Source organism: Myotis brandtii, unplaced genomic scaffold (genome assembly GCF_000412655.1).
Source record: "Myotis brandtii unplaced genomic scaffold, ASM41265v1 scaffold796, whole genome shotgun sequence".
Classification (NCBI taxonomy): domain Eukaryota; kingdom Metazoa; phylum Chordata; class Mammalia; order Chiroptera; family Vespertilionidae; genus Myotis; species Myotis brandtii.
Genome location: NW_005371207.1, coordinates 1,271,066 through 1,287,560, shown reverse-complemented (window position 1 = coordinate 1,287,560; position 16,495 = coordinate 1,271,066). Strand labels below are relative to the sequence as shown.

General features: G+C 50.4%; 1 protein-coding gene across 1 annotated transcript in view; it reads left to right on the top strand.

The window, feature by feature from the left end:
• Positions 1–16,495, top strand: part of SLC15A1 (solute carrier family 15 (oligopeptide transporter), member 1) — a 48,681-nt gene that overhangs the window by 668 nt on the left and 31,518 nt on the right. The window lies entirely within an intron of this gene.

The window sequence follows — 16,495 nt, the reverse complement described above, 5'->3', positions numbered from 1 at the left end:
CCCTGGCTCCGGGGAAGGTACCGGGCGGGCGAGGCGTCGCTCTGCCGGGCGGTCTCCTCGCTGCAGAGGCAGAGGGTCCCGCGCGCCCAGACTTAGAAGTTGCTGGAATGAATGCCGTCACTTTGCCAGCCCGCGCCTGTTGGGAATCTCAGTCCTTGGGTTTCCGCTTGGGCTTGACTGGGTGGTGCGCTCGATAGGGCGCGCAGAAACTTCACCCGCTGTGGGCGCTTAGGCAATCGAATATGTTTTTCTTCTCTTATCCCCCGGGAGGGCTGCCTGGCCGGAGAGGAACCGGGGCTGGCCCTTTGGGGCCCCTCTTAGCACCCTGCCACCCTCCTTAAGTTCCAAGAGAAGGCACCGAGGAGGGAGGCTGGTTCTCCATAGGCACGGAGTGTGAGAACAGCTAGCAAACAAGTGCCCGCTGCTGGCTTCAGAACAAAGCGCTCTGGAACGATTGCAGGCGCAAGAGCGCAGGTTCTGGAAGAGGCCAGACATCAGCCAGCCCCCTTCTCCCTCCAACGTGGGGAGCAAGTCCAGTGATTGCCCCTAAGTGGGGCCGTGCGAGGGCCCAGGCACACAGGGGGGGCTTTGGGAATCGGACTTCCACCTGCCTGCGCTAATGTTCTCCTTCTACCACTTGCTACCTCTATGGCTTTGCATCAGTCAAGTAAGCTCGTTGGGCCGAAATTCTCAGCCAACAAATAGAAGTATCCGTGCCGCCCCCGTGGCTGTGTTGAGGTGTGTAAGCGCGTAGCACCGGCGTGGGCTCCCAGAGGCGCACTGTCCCGGCAGTGCCGTGGTTGTGCAGTAGCAGCAGGAGCGCTTCCCGCGTGGGGCGTGGGGTGGTGGCTGACAGCTGGCCCAGAGGCTGTGCTCTCAGGTGCAGGCTGTCAGCAGGAGCGCTTCCCGCGTGGGGCGTGGGGTGGTGGCTGACAGCTGGCCCAGAGCCCGTGCTCTCAGGTGCAGGCTGTCAGCAGGAGCGCTCCCCAGGCCGCTGCCTCCTGGGCTAGAGTTCTGGATCCCAACTCAACCACCATTCGCTTGCCAGTCCGTGTAAACTTTTCTGGGAGGGGCTCTGGGCGTTTGTTTCCATCTGTAGATGGCTACTACCTGCGAAGCCTCTGTTCTGCATGACAACTTCCCTAAGAGTTCCCATCGGGAGAGCTGATTGTTGGGGGATAAACGCAGCTTTTGACGCGTAGCCCCAGTGAATGGACTCTTTCCAGTTTGCAAATTGGTCCTTAAGTGGGTGTTTTTTGCAACTGAGTTTGGCATAGTGTGTGAGCACCTACAAAATGTTGACCTGCAGACACCAGTTTACTCAAGTTCTAAATTTTCAATATCTGGGTGTAGTAAGTGACGCAGATCATTAGAAAATGTTTTTAGTAAAGAACTAGCAGTAACTTCCCCTCTTCAGGACAGATCTTTGGTGCTTAGGTTACGCCAGGCTGTTTCAGATCCCCTGGTGACGGAAAGGGGAACAGCTGGAAGAGTTGGTGAGCGCAGCCCCAGGGAGAGAAGCAGGAAACGGTGCAGAGAAAAATGTTTGCTTCGAGCTGATTTCCTCTCCTGTCATTGGAACAAGTTTTGACGCCAGGTTCTTTCACTCGCCCTGGAAATGGAGAGGCAGGAGTTATGACCGAATAGGAAAGTGAGGGATGTGAAGAGAGTCAGAACCGTACCATTGAGGCATTCGTTAGACTTAGTAACGTAAGCACGGGGATACACAAGAATAAACTGGATAGGACGTTGCTTTGGGGGCGAGGATACATAGCTAAAGCTGGCTGCAGGATCTGGTTAGAATCTTAAACTGCCAACCAAGCCTTTGTCGGCAAACCTTTCTTGGAAAGGGCCAGGAGTCACTATTTTTGGCTTTGGGGACCTTACAGTCACCATGGCAACTACTCAACTCCGCCCTTGTCGTTCAAAATATGTAAACAAATGGGAGGAGCTGTGTTCTAATAAAACTTTATGGGCACGGAAATTTGAATTTTATGTAATTTTCATGTGTCACAATATAGCCTTTAAAAACTGTTTCTTCATCATTTAAAAATGTAGAAACCATTCTTAGCTTGCAAGCGTACAAAACCAGGTGTTGAGCCGGATTTGGCCTGTAAACGATAGTGTGCCAACCCTTGCTTTAAAGCAGGGGTCCTCAAACTTTTTAAACAGAGGGCCAGTTCACTGTCCCTCAGACCGTTGGAGGGCCGGACTATAGTTTAAAAAAAACTATGAACAAATTCCTATGCACACTGCACATATCTTATTTTGAAGTAAAAAAACAAAACGGGAACAAATACAATATTTGTATTTGCATGTGGCCCGTGGGCTATAGTTTGAGGACCCCTGCTTTAAAGTATGGATGTGCAGCCCTAGCTGGTTTTGCTCAGTGGATAGAGCATTGGCCTGCAGACTGAAGGGTCCCGGGTTCGATTCCAGTCAAGGGCACATGCCCAGGTTGCGGGCTCATCCCCAGTAGGGGGCGTGCAGGAGGCGACTACTCAATGATTCTCTCTTATCATTGATGTTTATCTCTCCCTCTCCCTTCCTCTCTGAAATCAATAAAAACATATTTTAAAAAAATAAAGTATGGGGCCCTGACTGGCTTGGCTCAGTGGATAGAGCATCAGCCTGCGGACTCAAGGGTCCCAGATTCAATTCCGGTCAGGGGCATGTACCTTGGCTGCGGACGCATCCCCAGTGGGGAGTGTGCAGGAGGCAGCTGATCGATGTTTCTCTCTCATCGATGTTTCTAACTCTCTATCCCTCTCCCTTCCTCTCTGTAAAAAATCAATAAAATATTTTAAAAAGTAAAGTATGGGTGTGCTGATCGGAGCTGAGGGTGGAGAGAGGGTCCATCTCCCAAGGGCTGTCTTGTGCAGTCAGGTCTCAGAATGGCTGAGAACCTCTTAAGTGACTGAGAGCCACCGCGGAGACCTTTGTGGGTGTTGAGATGCTTTGATTGAAGATTTCGAATATTCCATCTCTCCTCTCACCCCACCCCACTCCCTTACCCAGAGTTCAAGTTGTTGCTATAGCAAATTACTTTGGTCTGAAAAACCATAGACACATATTTGACTTTGAAAATTAAATATGAGGAGGACTCAAGTTCTATGAAGCAAACTCCTGTCTCCCTCTCCCAGGGCCTCCAGGCTGATTTGAGAAATCCTCTCAGTTAATGAAGGATACTTTGTTATGTTCCTGCCCCTCGCACCCCCTAACCCCCTAACTCTCAGCCTCCTGCTGGCCTTGTATGGGATTCTGGTGAGTTTTGCGAGGGGGCCTCCTGCCTGAGCATAAAATGATGGACTAACCGGAAAGGTGCTGTGAACCTGGCCATTTATAAATCCTTCCGCATTCTCTCCTCTTTCCAGAGGCTCTTGGGTAAACCAAAGAACAATGCTGAGGTCACAGGGGAGCTGGCACTCCTACTACAGGTGGCACGTGTACAGCTAGACGCTGAGATAGCGCCACACCAAAGGTGGCCTTGGGCCTCTGATCCCTGGGAGAACCTCCCTCCCAGACAGCACAAAGAGAGGACTGGCATTGTTTCCTCCATGCTGGTGTGACTGTCAGTGCTTTTCAAACTGCAGCATGCATCAGGATCCCCTGAGTGAGGGCTTATTCTGACAGGTTGCCGGGCCTTATCCCTAGACCAGTGATCTGCAAACTGCGGCTCGCAAGCCACATGCGGCTCTTTGGCACCTTGAGTGTGGCTCTTCCACAAAATACCGACTTCTGCGCATGGGCCACGAAGTTTCAATTGCACTGTACATGCGCGCCCGCACATGGTATTTTGTGGAAGAGCCACACTCAAGGGGCCAAAGAGCCGCATGTGAGCCGCAGTTTGCCGACCACTGCCCTAGACTGTCTGCGTCGGTAGGTCTAGGGCAGGGCTTAAGGGTTAGTGTTTGCACAGGTTCCCAGGAGCTGCTGGGCCAGGACCACACTTTGAGAATCACTGCTCTAAATGACAGGCTCTCCCCACACCCAAACGTTGCCACTGTGCCCCCAGATGAAATCATGGCTCGTGCAGTCTGGCCCCTGGCTTGCCCAGGGTGATCAAGTTTGGGGTAAATGAGCAGCTAGAATTTGAAAATTAGCTTGCAGAGGCTAAGAATATAGAGTAGAAAAGCATAGAGGTGATGAATCATGTGGCCCAGCACAGGCTGCAGGGGGCAGGCCTACATTCCTTAAATATGTGTGCAGGTATTTAATTATCATGTGAAGGTATAAAATAGTCCTGCCTTGAAGAAACGCATATCCTCAGGGGTAGGAACACCCTCGCCCATACACGTTTTTCCACACTGTGTTACAGTTGAGGTGCATGACGTATCATAAGACCAGTGAAAGCAGCAGCTAATAGTGGCTTGTCAGAGTTGGAGGATTTGCCACCTTAATGCTAAATTTTTCCATAGTCCTTCATGCCTCTGCACAATGTCCTGGGTGGAATTATTCCATTTTTGCTTTACTCGGATTTTTTGATGAATGATTTTCCTGCTGCCCTTTGAGTTTCTGAAAAGCAGAGAACAGATGGCGAGGTTAGTCAATGGGCTAGCTGAGCTAGCAGGAAAGCTCGCTAGTGAGAGGGACGGTTGACTGGGAATGAATGGAAGCACGGGACTGGGACTCCACAGCCGGCTGGGTCCCCTCTCAGGGGAGCTCTAGGACACAGTTGCATCTTGATTTCATCCCTGGCAGGAGAGAAAGTAGGTAGGTGTCCCAGGTGAGCTGATAGGGAAATAAAAACAAGGGTGGAATCCGAGGAACATTCCACGTTCCTCCGTGAGGGTGATGAAAGAAGGAAAGCAGTATTGTCAGCAGATGAGAACGTTGACTCAGAGTGGGGTTGCAACACAAAGAACCAGAGAATCATTGTTTTGCAACTTCATGCCTTGGCTTCAGAGGCCAGAAATATATCACGGAGGAAACCACGGGGTCGTCTCATGCGGTTGATGCGAACAGGGCTGTGTCACACGGGCCGGGCCATGCTTCTGCTCGCTGCCGAGATTGGGTGCAAGTGCAGCTACAGTCCACAGGCAGCACAGAGCTAAAGGACGGTCTCAGCGGTCGGAAGTAACCACCGTCCGGGGGAAGGGATCAGATCTTCACAGATGCTCCTAAAACGAGAGGAAGATTTAATTACTCCCGATTGGAAACCAGCCAAGGCCTCCCACTGGGCTGCTGAAAGGAGCCTGTCATCGGGTGAGGGTGTAAAGGCATCGGTTATTGTGTGGGGCTTGTGAAACTGAGCACAAAACCAAAGGAAAATGTGGTTTGAGAATCAGACTTGAGATCGGAAAATTCGCAAAACGTACTTACATAACATAAGTCATTGAAAGCTCCCAGGCCAAGCATTTAAAGCTCCTACAATCTGCCTCAAGTGGGACGATTTTGTCATAAAAGCGATTAGGACATATCCGGAGGTACATCTGAGACGTTCTTGGAGGAACAAACCTTTTCCCCAAGTAGTCAACACACGTAAGCTCACGTGGTGTGTTTCCTGAGGCTACTGTAAGAAATGTACCACAAATGGAGTGGCTTAAGACAATAGAAATGTATTCTCTCGTAATTCTGAAGGTTGGAAGTCCAAAATCCAGGTGTTGGCAGGACCTCGCTGGCTCAGAAAGCTCCAGGGGAGAATCAGTTCCCAGGCCTTCCTCTTGGCCTCTGGGGTTGCTGCCCATCCTTGGCATTCCTTGGCTGGTAGATACACCACTCTGATCCCTGCCTCCGTGGTCACGTGGCCACCTTCTCCTGTCCCTGTGTCTTCACCTCGCCTCCCCTCCATGCATAGCTGCCTTCATATGGCTGTCTTCTTAGGAGGACACCGGTCCTATTGGATTAAAGACCCACTCTACTCCGGTATGACCTCATTTTAACTCATTTTGCCTGAAATGACTGCATTTCAAATAGGGTCATGTTCTGAGATTCTGAGAAGGAAATGAGTTTTGGGGGGACATCCTCTCCAACCCATACACATGGTAATAGAAAGGTTCTCTCTGAAATACGTGCATCACCTACACATAACCTTAGGTAGGGAACATTCTTAGTGTGTAAGGATGAGCGCATTGTGGCAGCACCCTCTGCTTTGGGGCTACGTTTGGTGCCTGGCGTCTCCCCCAGCACGGCAGGTGGACTTGTCTGCTCACAGTTCTGATCCATCCTAAACAACAATCCGTTTAATGACATAATAAGTGTGTGGAAAGCACTCCCCCCACCATGTGTAATAGTAGGTGAATCAGAAATGCTCACAACGATGTCATAGACTCAGGTAATTTACCTCAAATTAATTCTAAAACTTATGTGCACGCTCCGTTGGTATTGTAGTGCGCATCTGTGGTTAAAGTTTCCAGGCAACACTTAGCTATGGATAATGTTTAAACTTTTTTATAGCTTTTTCTTCTACGTATGCTCATTTTCAAATTACAAGACTGGAAAAAATTAGTCACCTAATACTTCTATGGAGAGTTGTTAGGTAATATGTAACAAAATAAAATATGCAAATGTTTTACCAGCATTCTGCTTCTACAAATGTCTTACAGGAAGACTCATGATAGGAAGGAGGCATGTGCAGTCTAAATATCAACTGGGGAGAAATGTACATTTCGTGCATAGCTTTGTAGCTAACTTCCCACTTACTGTGATCATAAAGCAAATTTTCTAGCCACGATTTCACATTTAAGAGTAAAAAAATCTTTGTCTCTAATATTTAGGGTCTCCAACTGAATTGCTTCCAAAACAAACCCTCCCCTCAAAGGACCAAGAGATCGGTTCCTTTTGATTTAGTGACACTTGCATGTCTTGGTATTGTTTTCTCCACCAATATACAACATTACCAGGGCTGCTACTAATTCCCTTGTTCGTATTGTGTGTTGGGTGTGTGCAGCTGGCTGTGGTGGGAGGGTATTGTTCAGGAGGCTGACAGCAGATTCCCTTCTTGTTCTGTTCTCCCATTCCCTTTCAGAGCCTGCTCTGAGGATGTCTGGCTTCTCCTTAACCTGAGAGTAGATTTGTTTATTCACTCCCAGCAGTCACAGCATTTAAAGTGAGCCTAGCTCGAAGTTCAGAATAAAGGATGTTCTTCTGAATGAAGGAATGTCCAGGTGTAGATAAAGGACATAACTTGGAGAGCAAGGGCTGCCTTCCTAATACCCATCTCGCTGAAGTAGCTGAGGCAGAGCTTAAGCCTGTGCCTGGATCTTTCTGTTTTGCATGACAGCTTATTGCATATGAACTCCTAGCACCCTCTAGCCTGGCTGCCCTTTCCCTGAATTGAGGAACAAACAATCTCTGGGCATGTCCGAAGCCGGTCGGATCCTGAGGCCTGTAAAGATCATTTCTTTCTGAAAGAGAACGGAAATGGGGGTCAGTGATGCACATCTTTGGTTATGGAAGCAATGATAAAAGTCATAGTTATTTATAAAACTATCAGAGGCGGCTATATGGGCCTCTAAGCCTATCACTTTGGACAATCATGTAGAAATCTTTTTAAAAGAGAATAGATTGTGCACTACAGGGGCTCTCTGACTGTTATGTTGTGCCCCCCCCCCCGCCCCCCAAATTCATGTGCTGAGGTTCTAGCTCCTGGTACCTCAGAATGTGACCTTGTTTGAAAATAAGGTCATCGTAGATATAATCGGTTTAGATGAGGTCATTCTGGAGTAGGTGGGCCGGTAATTCAATGTGACTGGTGTCCTCGAGAAAAGGGGAAATTTGGACACCGACAGGCACACGGGAGAAGGCCCGTGCGGACGAAGGCAGAGTTGGGGAGATGTTCCTCCATGTCAAGGAACGTCAACGTTCGCCAGTAAGCCCCAGAAGCCAGGGAAGAGGCCTGGAACAGATTCTCCCTCACAGCCCTCGGAAGGAACCAGCCCTGCGCACACCTTGACCTTGGGTTTCCAGCCTCTAGAACTGTGGGCCGATAAATTTCCATTGTTTTCAGCCACTCCGTTTGTGGTACGTTGTTATGGCAGCCCCAGCAAACTCATGTGCTGACCAAGAGCTGCCTCCCTCAGTCCTACCTAGTGGGCCCCAAGCTGAGGGATGAGGTGGGTTAAAGAAAGGCAAAGGCATGGCTGTCAGACACACGCAGGACAAGACAAGGGCCAGGCCTGGCTGATGGATGGCTAAAGACACTCAGGCAGCTTGTTACTCACACGGCAACAGAAGGCTGGGCAAAGGTGCCACCTCCCTGTGGGCCCTGTTCCCACAACAACAGGGCAACACCAGAACAATGGCTAAGGACGATGGCGGCACACATCATGAGATACCCCATTGCTGAGAAGCCTATGCCAGACTGTAGCCAAATGGATTTACATTCTGTATCTGTCTTCTCAGGGGGCAAGACAGAGAGCCCCGTCCTCCTCAGCAGGGCTCGCACCTTTGCCTGCATGGCCTGCGTGGGTACAAGCAAGGTCACCAGTGCCCCAGAGCCCAGCCACTACCTGCAGTGGCATCATGCCAAAGTCATTTAATAAAACCTGTGCTGTCCCATTAACACTGATTTCCCCACGTTTCTAAAGTAGCTTCATGTTGTTGGGGTTTAGCTGACACTCTTAGTTCTCAAAGGACTGATCATTCATTTGCTTTCAGCCATGGTGCAGTAAGACAGCCAATGGCCGGATTAGTGTGGCATTCTGATGACCATACACCAGTGTGTTCCCTGTTTATGTAGCTACTTGTTGATGTATCAAGGAAAAAATAGATTCTCTTGTGGTGGGGAAGAAGGTAGTTGAGGAAAGGGGTTTATTTCTATAAAAAAAAAATCACACACTCACAATTGAAAGATGGGCAGGGTCACGGTCCATAAAGGGGCCCCAGGGCCTTGTAATGGGGCAACCCGCGGAGACGACCACCAGGGACTCAGGTCAAGATTTAGGAGCCTTTATTAAGCTGGCCAGTGACTACAGTTACAGCACCCTGCCGAAGCAAAGGCTGAGCTGCAGTGCCGACTACAAAAGTTACAGCGTTTTTATTTGCAAAAACCACAAAGTTAGTTACAAAGCCTTGTTTACACAATTTGGTCCTGACATAGTACAGCATCAGTACAGTGACCACCTTCCTATCTATGTGTTCTAGGAACAGAGAGCACAGCATGCCCCGCCTGGCCGAAGCGCCAGCACATTCTTATCTATGTGTTCTAGGAACAGAGAGCACAGCATGCCCCGCTTGGCCGAAGCGCCAGATATGCAGCCCAGAACAGCCTGGGATGCAGCCCTTGCTCCATTGCCAAGCAGTGCATCCACCCGGGGCACCTTTGCTTCTAGGCGCCAAGCCACTGTCCACTCGTCAGCCACACCTCCCAGGGCAGCAGCTGGCCTGCAAGATCACGGTTTCCTAATGCATAGAAAAGTGCCATGTGGACTAGCAGGAACCCTGGGGGTGGGAAATGTGGCAAAGTATTCACATAAGGGGGGAAACTCACCAACTCAGGCAAGAAACAGCCTCGAGGAGAGCCACTGCAGAACCAAGGGCTGGTGACAAGCCCAGAACTGGTTCTTGAGTTAATCTGACTACTGATCTGGGGGGGAAAAGCACATTTCTCCTCTTAATCAAAGCTGATCGTGTGTGTGTGTGTGTGTGTGTGTGTGTGTGTGTGTGTGTGTGTGTGTTTGGGGTGGGGAAGGGAGCAGGAATCAAACCTAGTGTGCAGCACAAGGCACCCAAGCTCCTTCCTCTTCCCCCGTCCCCGTCACCTCGCCTCAGGTCAGCCACAGGCACGCCTCGGGCATATCCTGGTAGGCTCTTTTTGAAGTGGTACACACTATTTTCTCAAAAAAAGAAAAATAGTATACGCAGCTCTGTAACATTTTTCAAAAATCAGAACAACTAGCTTTGTCGGGGGCAGTTGTAAAGAGGCTAAAGAGACCCAAGAGTGGGGGGAGAGTATCTGGGAGGCTGAGGGGGCAGGTGGGTGCTGACTGCCCTCATGGTGCAGACAGCTGTGAAGAGCCTGCGTGGAGCGGGAAGTCCTGTGCCTTCCTCCGTGTGGGGCGCAGGAAGGCGGAAGGCAGAAGCCGAAGGGCTTCACCTGCTGTGATGAGCAGCAGGTCTGACCCTGCAGGCAGCAGGGAGCCAGCCAGGCTAGAGAGCAGTCCTGGAGGGCTCCATCTCGGGAAGCTCAGGGTGGACAGGAGACTGGAAGGTAAGATAAGACAGAGCCTCAGAAAGCAGGACGGAATAGCAGAATCACTTCAGAGGAGCTGATCACCTGGATAGGAGTCCCGCTTGGTATGCACACCTTCACTTCAGGCCATTTTCTTTATGCCCCAGGGTCACTCCAGAGCAGTGAGTCCTCCCAAACCCCCAACCACAGCACGTGGGGCGGCACCGGCACCTGCACCAGCACCGGGAGGGCTTGATAGCATGCAGAAAGGCAGGCCCGCCCTCAGAGTTTCTAATTAGGTAGGTCTGGGACGGACCTGAGAGTTTGCATTTCTGATGAGTTCCCAGGTATAGCTGCTGGTCCAGAGACCCCACTCTGAGAACCACTGCCCTGGGAATTAAAAATGACCCTTAAGCCCCTCCAGCTACCCAGGAGCCACATACTGTGGTCTGCCCATCAGAAAAGCAGCTGGAGTGAGAGAAGCTGCGCCTGCTGCTATGGCTTGTACTTGAGAAGGCTGGCTTTTCTCTGTCCTAATCTCCATGCCTGAAGTTCCCCGGGTGACATCAGAAGGGCCTTCTGCTTTTGAATGTGAGCAACCCTGGAGGGGACTGCATCTTTCTTGGAGAGCCTTCTCACCCCGGCCAAGGCTCTCCATGGGAAATTCTTGTCCATGTTTTCATTTTAAATATATTTTATTGATTTTTTTTTTTTTTTTTTTACAGAGAGGAAGGGAGAAGGATAGAGTTAGAAACATCGATGAGAGAGAAACATCAATCAGCTGCCTCCTGCACACCTCTTACTGGGGATGTGCCCGCAACCCAGGTACATGCCCTTGACCGGAATCGAACCTGGGATTTTTCAGTCCGCAGGCCGACGCTCTATCCACTGAGCCAAACCGGTTAGGGCCATGTTTTCATTTTAAGTCAATTCATTCCAAACACCCATCCATCCTACCCAGCGGTCTTCATGGCACTCAGTGAATAACAAACCTCATGTAGACTCTGTCTGATACATCCACTTGCAAAGAAGGTGCTAGCCTCTCTGGGTGAAGGAGTAGAGGGTCCCCTGGTTAAGTGCTTTGAACAAAGCCACGTGGCTAGGAAGAATGTCTCCAAGCTGCAGTTCAGCCTCCCTGTCTCCAAGGCCCACGTCCTTCCTCCTTTGAGACACAGGGGCAATGTGTCTAACGGAAACCACTCAGGCCAAGAGCAAGGCTATATTCTAGCAGAAGCCACCGCATTCTCTGGGCTCTCACATAACCTACTTTGTAAGGCACTTGCGTGGCCTAAAGCAGGGGTGGGGGATGTCCAGCTCCCAGGCTGTATAAGGCCCACAAAATCATTTGGCCTGGCCCTGCCAAGGCGTTAGGGGTGAGTTAACTAGATGTTTGACCAAATATAGCAGGCTAACTTTTAAGCTGATCATTTGGTATGGCCCGAGAATGACGTTATAAATATCCAAATGGCTCTTGGCAGAAAAAAGGTTCCCCACCTCTGACCTAAAGGAACAATGATCAACCTATTTTAGTCCTGGGTGATGGAACCATTTGCAGACCACTCCTGCTTGGCAGCAGCCCCGCATTGGAGATGGAGAGCGGACGGTCGGTAACTTGCAGAAGGTAGCAGCGCCCATACAGGTTCTGCCAAATCGCATCAACAAGGCAGTCGCCAGATATGGACTTCCAAGGCCCCAGATAGAAAATGTAGCTGGGGGGGGGGGGGGGGGGAGGCGGATAGGATTACTAAAAGGGCATCCTGCCAACAAATAAAACTGCTAGGAAGTTTGAGTCTTGGTTCTTTGTAAATAGTGATTAAAAACCTGTTTACAAAGCTTAAGGCAAACCCGTGTGTTATTTGCAGTTGTTGTTGTAACAAATTAGCACAAAGTTGGTGGCTTAAAATGACACAGATTTATTATCTTCCGGTTGTGGAGGTCAGAAGCCGACATGGGTCTCACTGAGCTAAAACCAAGGCGTCAGCAGGGCCGAGTTCCCTCTGGAGGCTCCAGGGGAGAATCCATTTCCCTGTCTTTTTTAGCTTCTAGAGGCGCCACATTCCTTGTCCTGGTGGCCTGCCAGCAATGGCCATCGCTCAGCCTCTGCTTCCTTCCTCACATCTCCTTCTCTGACTCTTTCAAGGACCCTCGTGATCGCACTGGGGCCACCCAGCCAGTCCAGGATGAACCCCCATCTCAAGGTCTTTAACGAGTCACATCTGCAAAGTCCCTTTGCCATGGAAGGTAACAGGGCCACAAGTTCAAGGGAGTAGGACATGGACAGCTCAGGAGCACCACTGCTCTGCCTGCCACACCCTACAACTTCAGAAACACCGTCTCTAACACAGCCAGCAACGCTTACAGGATTCCGTCCGTTTCATTCCTGGTAACGATAGGGAACACTTTTCTCCTCGCTTAGACTTTAGCAAAGTTCTTCATCCCTTCTCTTCCCGCATCCAAGGGCTAGAAACTCACTGTTAACACCCATCGTGGTGCTGAAGGTGTTCTTAATGTCTAGGTAACAAACCATAAGTTCGTATTTCCATCCCTAAATGGTTCAAAATATGGCATGTGCTTTGTTAGACAGTAGGAAATACTCACCGTAATGAGAGATTTCATTAAGTAATGGAAAGTGATTAGACTGTCTTTCTTGTTTTTTCCTGCTGTTCCCCCCAAGTCAGTAATCATAGAAATCCATCGTGTAAACAATAAGAACAGGCCTTGACTCGGCGATTGCTCTGTGCCCCGTACTGACCAAGCGAGCTCATGGCGAGCCTGATTCTAAACTGTTTTCCTCAGACCAGCAGTTAAATCTAGGTGACCCGTGAATGATGCTAGAAACAACAGACCACTCCACTCTGCTGATTCGATGCCAAGAACAGACACAGTTGTACCAAAGTAAACAGACTCTTGTGACTGAGTTGAAATTTGAGTTCAGACTTAAGACTCACCCTACGCACGACGTCCACTTTCTAAGATAGCAATCCTGTTGACTCAGGTGAATAAAGATTAAAAAAAAAAAAAACGCTGACTGCAGTATCACATCCAGTAAACAGTTCCGAATTCTGCAGAAGAAGAGTTTGCCGACCTCTGCCCGGCAGTGCGCACCTTTGGAATGCACACCTGCCAGGGAATGAGAAGCTTCCCGAGCGATGACTGGGCACTCAGATTTTCTCTTGCGCGGCTTTAGAAATGCCGTTTTCCATAATGTAGTTCTGGGTGCGATGGTTGCAACAAGACCTAAGCCCTCTGATTGTTTCGGTCTTTTTTCTATAACACTATTTATGTTTGAAGTAAACAAAACCTTTGCCAGTATTTTTTAGCAGTAATCAGTGTTAAGTAATATTTAGCAAAGTCTATCCCTGGAAACCAAAATTCTGAGAAATCTGCAAAAGGAAGGACTGCAGGGAAGCCCCAGGCTCTCTCTGCTGAGTTTGGGTGTTCATACCTCCCTCCTGCTTTTCTAGAGAAGGTTGGAGCCCATGGGGTGTCACTCCCTGCTGTGCCTGGTCTGTGGGAGACAGTGGTGAGACCACATTATATGAGGTCTAAGTAGGCGGAGCATGGTACGGTCCTGCCATATCCGCGTCCAAGTCCTCGAGCAGGCCGGGCACCACTGCAATGAAACTGGGCTCCAAATACCGCCAGAGGGCTTTACAGAAGCACCGGTCCTTTCATTTCCCTGGGGAGTGGCGCTCTCCCCAGTCTGGTGATGAAATCTGACTTGTGAGCTATGTCAGTCATGGTCCCATCAGGAAACAAATGGCATTCTCAAAATAGGAGCATTTGTTTAAAAAGACTGATTAGAAAAGACTGATTGTGGGAACCATACATGATAGTGCAGGAACCCGGAGTCAGGACCCCATTGCTACCACCCCTGGAAAGTGGTACAAAACAGTGACCAAGCCCCGGAAGGAGAGAGCCACGTGGAAAGTGTCGACTGCAGAGGAGCGGTATCGGTCGCTTGAGGACACAGCAGTCTCAGGTGACCTTTCCGGGAAGGAGCCAGGAAAAGGAGTACCTGATCTTCTGATCTCCTGCTGGGGCTCCCCGCCGGCCAAACCATATGGGGGATCAGGAGGATGGGGGGACACTGATGAAATCCGTGCAGGTCAGCCTCATGGGCAGAGGGTGGCTAGCGGGCCTGGAGGGGCCAATGGAACTAGCGAGTGGCAGAGCCAGGATCTGAACATGGTGCTTGATGCGCGATACCACTGGTTCTTTGGAGGACATATTCATTCAACAAACATTTAATATCCACCCTGGAAAGCAGCATGCGAGGTGCTGAGGATTCCTAGGTAGCAGCATCTCTTGCTGAATGTCGCATCAAGCCTGACTAGGGCTTTCCGGCGAGCACTCACAGCAGTCCTGTAAGGTGGGTGGCCTTATTTTTATCCGATAGGCAGCCTGTCCGAGGAAAGATGGGCTCACCCAAAGTCACAGCTGGAAATCAACAGGACAGAGATTCAACCACATGTCTGGCCCCATGCACACATCTTCACGTGATGCCCCTCAAAGCAGCCCATCCCCACAAGGAAGTCTAACTGGGGAGAAAAACCAGTCTTTTAGGTTTGAGGAGTCTCCTTCCAGAACGGTTATGGGCAAGAAGAGCTCAGAATTGGAGTCCCATGAGACCAGACAGTTTATTTCCCGTCTCGGGACAAGGACTAAAATAGCATCACTGTTCTTACGTGAGCAAAAGTGAGACCATCTGGTGTGCAGCCGTGCTGAGCTGGAGAAGTGCAAATGCCCACAGCACAGCATGACCAGAATCGGGAAGGAAGGCCCCACCAGATGAGCGGGGGTAGGTCTGCAAGACCACGTGGGTCTGGGCCAAGAGCAGAGTCCACAGTTTTGTTTCTTGTGGGATGGGCCCTGGATTTGCGCATAATGAAAATACGAGGTGGCGGATGGGGAGAGGAAGGGCCCTGAATGGGGAACCATGTGAGAGTTTGAGGTGGGGAGGCTTGGTGGAGACGTCTGCGTGCTGGGCAGCTTCTGTATTCAGTTCCTGCTCTGAACCGGCACAGAAGGATCTGTCTGGGTCTCAGGGCCAGAGAAGTGGCAAAACTTATTTATGCAGATCCATCGGGCAACTCAACATCACAGCTCACCTGTGGTTCTCAAAGTGGGGTCCCTGGACCTGAGTAGCAACATCACCTTAGAACTTGTTAGAAATGCAAACTCAATGGGCCATCCCAGACCTACAGAGACAGCAACTCTGGGTGTGGGGTCCAGCAACCAGTTCTCATAGCCCTCAGGGTCATGCTGAGGCACACTTCAGTTTGAGAACCACTGCTGGGGGGTCACTGATTCCTAATAGGAGAGGGGGACTGCTCAGGGGACCCTAATAGCAAAGAACTCTAAGATGTGGTCAATAGGGGCTGAGAGGAGGAGGGAGGTGATTCCCCATGGCAAGGGGCCTAGCATGTAACAGACAGACTTCTTTCTATACTAACACTGGGCAATGCGTTAGTATAGAAAGAAGCACGAGGAAATGTTAAGACTTGAGACAAGACTATGGGTGAAATCTTGTCAAAATTCAGGGGAGACAGAGGAGCAAGGGCTGGGCAACAGGGATGAAGGGCACTAAGTTTAGAAGATGGTCAATGACATGTGGTTTGTACCAACTCACTTGGATTCTGGCCCTTTGTTTTTTTGCTCTTCTAACAATGGGCCCTGCTCTGGTAGGTATTGGAAAAGTGGAGATGAACAGCATGTGATGATTCTTCCGCTAAAGTGGAGGCAGAAATATAAGCTGTTATGGCATTGAGGCAGCATAGGAGGTCAGAGAAGGCTTCATGAAGGGGAGGAGGGCATACAAGGAGCATTCCTGGCAAAGGATTTGCGGTTTGTGCATGAAGGACTTTGGGTGGGTACATACCGGTTCAGTGAACAAATGGTTGGGTATGGTGGGAGCCCTCTCTGCCTGGGGAAGGGGCTGGAAGGAGGGTGGGCCCAGGTAACAAGAATGCTGGTTGAACCCTCACTGTGCTTTAAGTACCCTTAAGCGTTTTATATTTCCACTAGAGGCCCAGTGCACAAATTCATGCATGGGTGGGGTTCGGCCGGCCTGCCTCAATTGGGGTGGGTTGGGGCGGGCCTGTCAGGAGGAGGAGAAGGTGGGAGGTTGGCCAGCTGGCCCACCCCAATTGGCCTGATCAGGGCCAGGCTGGCTCTGGGGAGGGGCTGCGGGCGATTGGCTGGCCGTCCCCACCCTCGATTGGGGTAAGGGGGCTGATCAGGGGGTGGAGCTGGCTGTGGGGAGGGGCTGTGAGTGGTGGGCCAGCTGGCCCCCCAAATGAATAGGGTGTGGGGGCTGATTGGGGCCAGCAGCCTGATGGAGGGGCCATGGACGGTTGGCCAGTGGCCTTGCCCCTGATTGGA